Source organism: Diadema antillarum, unplaced genomic scaffold, assembly GCF_040938485.1.
Source record: "Diadema antillarum isolate AM-2024a unplaced genomic scaffold, OU_Dant_1.0 seq00000847_RagTag, whole genome shotgun sequence".
Classification (NCBI taxonomy): Eukaryota; Metazoa; Echinodermata; class Echinoidea; order Diadematoida; family Diadematidae; genus Diadema; species Diadema antillarum.
Genome location: NW_027271721.1, coordinates 834,109 through 841,976, shown reverse-complemented (window position 1 = coordinate 841,976; position 7,868 = coordinate 834,109). Strand labels below are relative to the sequence as shown.

At 39.9% G+C, this 7,868-nt stretch overlaps 1 long non-coding RNA gene across 1 annotated transcript; it reads right to left on the bottom strand.

The window, feature by feature from the left end:
- Positions 1-596: 596 nt before the first annotated feature.
- Positions 597-7,019, bottom strand: LOC139740322 (uncharacterized). The gene is made up of 5 exons (XR_011711553.1): positions 6,981-7,019; positions 3,072-3,138; positions 1,876-1,909; positions 1,371-1,432; positions 597-702 (listed from the first exon to the last, which is right to left on the bottom strand). It is a non-coding gene; the product is annotated as an uncharacterized lncRNA (long non-coding RNA).
- Between the last annotated feature and the right edge of the window lie 849 nt (positions 7,020-7,868).

Below are 7,868 nucleotides of genomic sequence, written 5' to 3'. Positions count from 1 at the left end.
TCGTGTAATTTGTTTCATGGACTTTCATTACCAGCAGAGTGAAATGACTTTTGATGAAATGACAAAAGTTTTATTTACTCCGAGGTGAGCGAAAGTCACTCTGGAAACTGAAAAAAAATAAAAATAAAAATAAAATGATGGAATACTGAATTTGTTCATAAGAGCATATTTAAATACACAGAGATTACTAAAAACCTACATCTACAAACGCCCAGGTCAGAATAATGATGACATCACAATATCAAGATGCCTCAGAGTCTAAGGGAAAACAATGATCATCATTCACTGGGCTTGTTAAACTATAAATTACATCTCTGGTACCCATTGGGGATAGAGGCAAAGGAGAGGAGCTGATACACCTGCCTATTGTCACATCATCTCCTCATGGTAGGGTATCAGTGTCATCACTAGCACACCGACAACAAATCCTAATGTGGCAAGATGAAATGACATCGATGAAATGATATCGATAATAGCAAAAAAGTTCTTCATGCCCTAGCTTTGTCAAGCACTGCATTACACTCACAGATAAGACATAATTTACCTCACTTCAAATCATGCTGCAGACCCGCCTACTGCAGCACCCGAACTTCAGTCTCTTCTTGCATCTGTGATGTCGCAGCCATTCCTCATCTCCACTGCAAAGGCAGGAGATAGTTTGTGCAGCCTCATGGAGTGTTTGCTTACAAGAGGATCAGGTGACTGAAAAACAATAGAAAAAAGGTCAACAGAAAAAGTTAAATGCAGGTCTATACACTCGACTGTATTCTGAATGCAGGTCTGTACACTCGACTATATTCTGACAGCCATAGCAAAACACTTCTTATACAGTCCACAGGTCAGATTCAATTATGACCACATTGTATTTTCAGACCAATAGGGAAACATATGGATCATCATTCCATAGACTGTAAGTCACAGAAGTGTGCGGTGTTTTGTATTGTTCACTGTAATTTCTTGCAATCCATTATGCACTGAAACAGTCAACATTTTGATGGCACATTAAAATTGCATTTGTAACACAAACTTGCAGTTGAGGCCGAGTTATCATTCACATCAAAACTAATGTCAGACAAATGTGACTTTTGCCTGCATTATGACCGTCTTCCCTCCATAACTTGACTTGATATCATTCTTAATCCGTGCATTAAAATAAATTTTATAAAGTATGTTGAAAGGGTGAAAAACACAAAGTTATCTCAACAATCCTTGAATACATCCATGTAGATGACTTGATAATGAATTCTATGTCTACACAATAGTTGTCTACATTTATCCATTACTTTATTTACAGGATTAAAACATGAATCAAAGTGGATTCACATTACAGAAACATAGCTAGAAGATTAAGAAGTGCTTTGGAAACTTACCTTCTTTTACAAGTGTAGGATTTCTCTTCCTTCTTTTTGTTAAACTCCCACAGTATGCAGTTCTGTAAAAAAATGTATGGATAGATTCTTTTAAAACAAATTGATTAAAATAACACTTCTTTGGAACAATATGCATTCCCATCATCACATTTTTCAGAGATTTAACCTAAAAAGATTGATTTCATGAAATATTTGTGGAAAGTTAGTCCTCGGTGCAAGACGGTAATATTTCTATCAGTCAACCTCTAACAAGTGAAGTGCTCTTCTATTAAGTGGCAGAGTTAAGACAGTCTCATTTGCGCTTGGACTCCAATCTCAACATTGCATGAAAATTTAGTTAATGTAGTATTAAGTCAAAGAATTTGCTTCCATGCAAACAAAGCCAAAGGTGACGCTAAATGAGACTAGCTCAGCCGACTTTTCTTTTCGTTGTATGCCTTTCATAAACCAGCAGTCAATAGAGTACACGGACTTATCTATTTGTGGCATCCTAAACTCTACTTACCTCAAGATGTCAAGGACTGCTTCATGCTTTATTTCTTAGGATCAACGGGAGAGAGCGAGAGAGAGAGAAAGAAAATTAAATACTACTAATATTGTCCCAAGTTATACTAGCATGTCATGGAATATACATACTATTGGAAATTAATTACCATAGTATTGGAATGTTGGTTTTCAATACTGCATATCTCTTTGCGTCATAACCTCTGGTAAACTTATAACTTTCCCTGGCACAATAAATTCATATTCCTTGTTATATTGTCATTACAATTTCTTTTTTAACTGTATTTCCCTTTGCTGAAGTTTACCAAAAGGGGAGGAAAACCAACATCTGCCCTTGTTCAGCTTCAGGCAAGAGTTTCCGCATGATTTGTGAGGCAATGTTTGGACCAAACCTCCTCAGCGTCTAACGGATTAATCATCATCGGCTGAACATCAAGCATTTTTCTTTTCTTTTTTTTTAAAAATTTATATACAACAAACCCTACCCTTTTCAACGTCTAATACTGAGTGCTTTCCTATGAACTGTGACTCATACATGTATTATACATTTAATTTAATAACACAAAATACCATGATCTGCTTTAAAATTCAGATACATCCACCCATTCTGAGCTATCATCTGTACTGCAATGGTGGAAATATGGTACATTTATTGAAAAGCTCTAAACTTCAATCATCTAGATTTAACTTCTACCTCAGACATCTGCTGCCACTTCACTTTCAAGAACAGGTACATTTTTATTGATAAACTGTTATGTTGATTATTATTAGGTACTCTAAGCATGTTAGGAGTTCATAAGCTTCTTGACTGATAATCATCAGGACTCATTCCACACCAAGACTGAAAATAACATCTATTCCTAATTGTCAGAATAAATGTGGGTCCTCTATCTGCATGGACATGGAAATCAAAATTTGTGTCTGGATGCAAGTAACAAATATAACTGTGCGTCTTCAAATGCTGTCTCAATGACCAATTATTTGTCTACTCATTGTATTTGTAACAACATACTGGGAAGTCTCCATGATTAGCTTCATAGGATTGAATAAAGCTTCATATGCCCACGTAACTCCATCTTAACTTTTCCATAAATGCTAAATTACTCCCATAGCTCATGGCATTGCTGCAATTACATAATCTAATCATACTCTTTCATACAACACTATTTTGATTTTAAAACATGCCTATTGATTTACCTTTGACAGCCATGGTGATGAAATACCTTTCTTGAAATGGAATACAGTCAGCTTCCGTCAGCAAGAACTAAAGAAAGAGACCAGAGACAAAGCAAAATAGTTCTAGGTCAGTAATCACTGTTAAATCAGATGGCCAACACAATAGGCCTATAACATATTTTCAAACAATGGAAGACACATGGTAGAACTGGATTAGCCCCATCAAGGAAATGAGCTTGACCACTGCAAGTATCAATTACACAAGGGGGATAACTGCAGCCACATCTGCCCACCTTCAGATTAATATTTCCGCACGATGAATGAGGCAAAATTTTGGACCAACCTCCTCAGCGTCTAACGGATTAATCATCATTGGCTTCAATGTCAGATGTTTCTACAGTGCAGCCGACTGATTTCCTCCAGAACTGACACCAATCGTGTCATTTGAAACAATAGTAGGCCTTAGACCAATAGTAGATCTCTGTAATGCCAATAAGTCAGCATCAATCTTGACCATCTACCTAAGATATATAGATTCTAAATTCAATTTCAAGCAAGGCTCTCATATCTTTTTTTAACAAACAAAGGGAAGAGGATTTTCTCAGATGCAGAATTTCTTTGTAATTTTCACTATGAGATGAGGTGATATTCTTCATATCTTACATTGATGCCATCATATTAGAGGCATTATGTGATGGAAAAAAAAGTGATTCATAAACTATGTTCCATATATAGGCATGCTATTATAATTTAAACTACGTTCCATATATAGGCATGCTATTATAATTTAAACTACGTTAGTGTCTACAATAATATTGACAGTACAGTGCACTGATCCCGTTCCATTGTATTAACGAACACGGTTATAACGAAATTCTGGTTACAACGAAGTAAAAATTCAGGCCGCAACATTATCCACTCTATGTATTTCTATCGTTTGTTTGGTTAGTACGAAATTTCTAGATCTATATAACGAAAGAAAACTGTTGGTCCCGAGGAGTTCGTTATAATGGCAGTCCACCGACACCGTGATCTCAACTGATCTGTATGCTGTAACGTTGACGTTAGTGTATTCACATGCCCTGCTCAATTAGTACTTCAAATTAGGGTAATATTGTGTAGAGCAAGGTTTTTATCGATAATACAGACTCACATATTGTCACAAGTCCCTTAAGTACATTATTGCCGAAATCTTTTCCTAAATCTCTGCTTTCCTCTAGTGTTACAAGCTATGGTGGCGAGCACATGGTCATTGTAATAGATCTATACATAGGGTGTCTGATCGCGCACTGCCAACCTTCGGACAAAACACGCCCCTATCTTACAACACGCAAGCCCCGTAGAACACAATGGAGTCGCGCGCCTACGCTGTTTTGACCCCGCGTTTTGTGCTAAAAAATCACATTTATTGCAAAATCCCCGGTCCATGCCGCTATCGAATCCTAACAAATTTGGTATCATATGAAAGAAGAAGTTTTGCTCCATAATCTATCAAAGCGCTGGTACATGACTCCGACGATAAATTGGTGTAAATGTCGTTAGAATCACACCTATCTCGATATCTCGGCGTCTGCTTCGCTACTTGTACCAGCGTGTGGCATGCGAGTAGTTTAGGACGTGCTGAATCCGATGGTGAGGTCGGTTTTTCGCTAGCTCCACGTCTTGGACCGGGGATATTGCCTAGAAGATACCCCTTGCAATAACTTTTTGATCTCAGCGAACGTGTTAGGCGTGGCTTCGTATGCAACAACCATAGTAACGTCCGAGCAAATACGCTCATACATATGTAAATCTACACGCATTCGCCGCCACATGGCGCACATGCAGCTAGCTCGCGCGCTGTGTGTGTGTGTGTGTGTGTGTGTGTATCTCACGGACCTGCACGTGTAGGTCAGTGTGTCTACCGTCGCAAGGTAGCTACGTAGCTACATACAATGTAGTTCGCTAGATCGCTGTGTGTGTGTCTACTTACGAGTACGTGCGCGCGCGCACACCCGTGCCACTGAAAACAGACTGAGCTAGCTAGCTAGCTGTCACGTCGCTTCGCTTGCGATAGTTCTACAGCACTGAGTTCTATGGGGTGCTGGTTACGATTGCCCAGCATTCATAATGTGCATGTATGTATTAAACACGCTCGTAAACCACCTGGCGCATCAGTTTCAACGTAGTCAAAGTACATGTACTATTACTGGATTGGTAATGATCATAACAGGCCTACAATGTATGAGTTAGCAATCCAAACGAATGACCATGTAGAGTCATATTTATTTTTTTAATACTTCAATAGAAAAGTGCACTAACGATGCACGTGTTACAGTCTTTCTCGCGATCTTATGCAGCACAACAGATAGGCCTAGGCTACACAACGCACCATATCAGGCAGGTCAATTGTGAAGCGGTACCGTGGTGGAAGGTAGGTACAAATACCGATTTTTACGACTGAACTTCCAATCGACAAAAAAGGGCAAGCAACGATTTTGGAAGCTGTACTCTTCAGCCACGAATGGTGGCAAAGTGGCATTCATGGCTAAATAGCCATATAACATTTTCACATGAACTGCCATAGATCTCGACAGCATCGACGTGTTATGTAGTCGTCGCATTCAGTAGCCAGCTAACGTGCTAGCTGTGTACGTGTGTACACACGTACGTAGTGTAGCGCATATAGCGTGTGTGTACAGTGTGTAGGTAGTACAATAATACACTCAAATGCACGCTCGCTAGCTCGTCCGCCGATGTTGGCTGGGCCGGAATGCATACGCTACGTATTCATTCACAACGCTGAGCACTGTATACGTACGCACAACATGTATTATGACGACACGAGGGGGAGTGGCTTCTGCGCTGGTTACGCGTTTTAGCAATCCGCTGTATGCTCATTAACCGGTCGCTGGCGATCTGCAAGCGAATGCTACTTACCGGCCTTGTTTGCAAACATGATTTGGACACATTTTCGTGCGTGCTCGTCAAAAAAAAGTTGTAATATTGCAGAGATAGAATAATTATTTTGCCATGAAATTTGAAATATATGCTAATGACATATTTTTCTTTCATATGAAATAGTTTATAATTCACCTTTTATAGAATTTCAAAAGTTGCAAAAATGCTACAGACACCCCTTTCTACTCAGTTCGGGAAACCCACTCACAAGGGGGGCCCCTCCTTATAAGTAATCCGTCCCCCTTATAAGTAACCCCGTGCCCCTTATAAGTAACCCCCTGGGCACCCCTTATAAGGAGTCTCCACGCTTTTTTGCAATGCAACGCGAAAATGAAAGGACTGCGGCAATTCGCTTGATTATGTCCGTGGCGACATGTGGCGACGTGGCGACCGAGTACGGAACTCAGTAGCCACGTCTGCACTCAAGCATTGCCACGCCGCCGCGCCTGGCGACACTCACGCCAGTAATCGCTCGCATTTCAGCATTCGCATGGGTCGTTTGACATCGCATTTAAATCCATGATTTTAGATATGATGCCTCAAATCGATTTTGCTCAAATTTCGTGAGTAACTAGGAAACTTGTGAAGCTTTAAGCCTTTATGGACATAATCAAGCGAATTGCCGCAGTCCTTTCATTTTCGCGTTGCATTGCAAAAAAGCGTGGAGACTCCTCATAAGGGGTGCCCCGGGGGTTACTTATAAGGGGGACGGGGTTACTTATAAGGGGGACGGGTTACTTATAAGGAGGGGCCCCCCTTGTGAGTGGGTTTCCCGAACTGTACTATACACACAGGTGGAGAAGCGCCATTTTGAACACACCACACCACCGGGAAAGATCAATCACTCCGTGACTCAGTCCGAGGCCTAAATAAACGCAAATATTCGTAATAAGCATACATTTCACTTTCTGAAACTCATAGGGAAAGTGCACGATTCTGAAAACATAAACACTAATGTCAAATAGAGGCCCCTGCAACATAATCACTTACATTCTGGGTACGTGTACCTTCCAACATCCTCTCTCGATGGTACACGCGTCGCAAAAGGAACCTTCTTTGTCGTGCACCCACCCACGCTGTCCATGCCTGTACCACGTGCCTGGGTGCAACCATGTGGGTGCCAGTGCACAACGTTAGAAGCGTTGGACACGCGGAATAAGAGCGTCATTTTCGTCCCCTTAGACACGAGATGGCGTTTTACTTCCGGGACGCGACTCTATCACGGGAGCTGAGGATTCACTGTTCAGCTTTTAACTTTTTGCGAGATGCTTAAAAACCACTTTATGAAATGAAAAAGAGAATGCAATTCTAAAAGGAATTCAGACTTTATTTGATGAAATTTGGTATCAAAATGTCTGAGGTATCTACAAGCAGAGTAAAGCAAAGCAATCTTAAAGAATTATAGAAAGCCCATGTATTTGCATATCTCATGAATTTAATGCTCATGTCTGGGTACATTTTTTTTTTCATTTTCTTTTCTTTTTCTTTAGCTACCGGTATCTATTTGTAAAGTTTTGACACAGATGAGTCTGGAATCATAGCAACTGTTTCTCTTTATGCTGTTATTTGTATCACCTTATTTATGCAGTACTAAAAAAACAACAACAACAAACAAACACCACCACCATGTCATCTTCAGTTGTCTTTCGGATCCAAATTCCTACAATCAATCCATTTCCTAAATTAGTGGTACTTCTTTCACATTTCATTTTCATTTGCTTTAATCCATGTAACCATCTTACAGTATTCTTTCTTTTGCTGTCTCTCTCTCTCTCTCTCTCTCTCTTCTACATGTCAATCCTCACGTACAAACACACACATACACAAGAGTATAAATGGTTCCATGACATTTGCTCCTGTGAAAATATCATTGCTCCC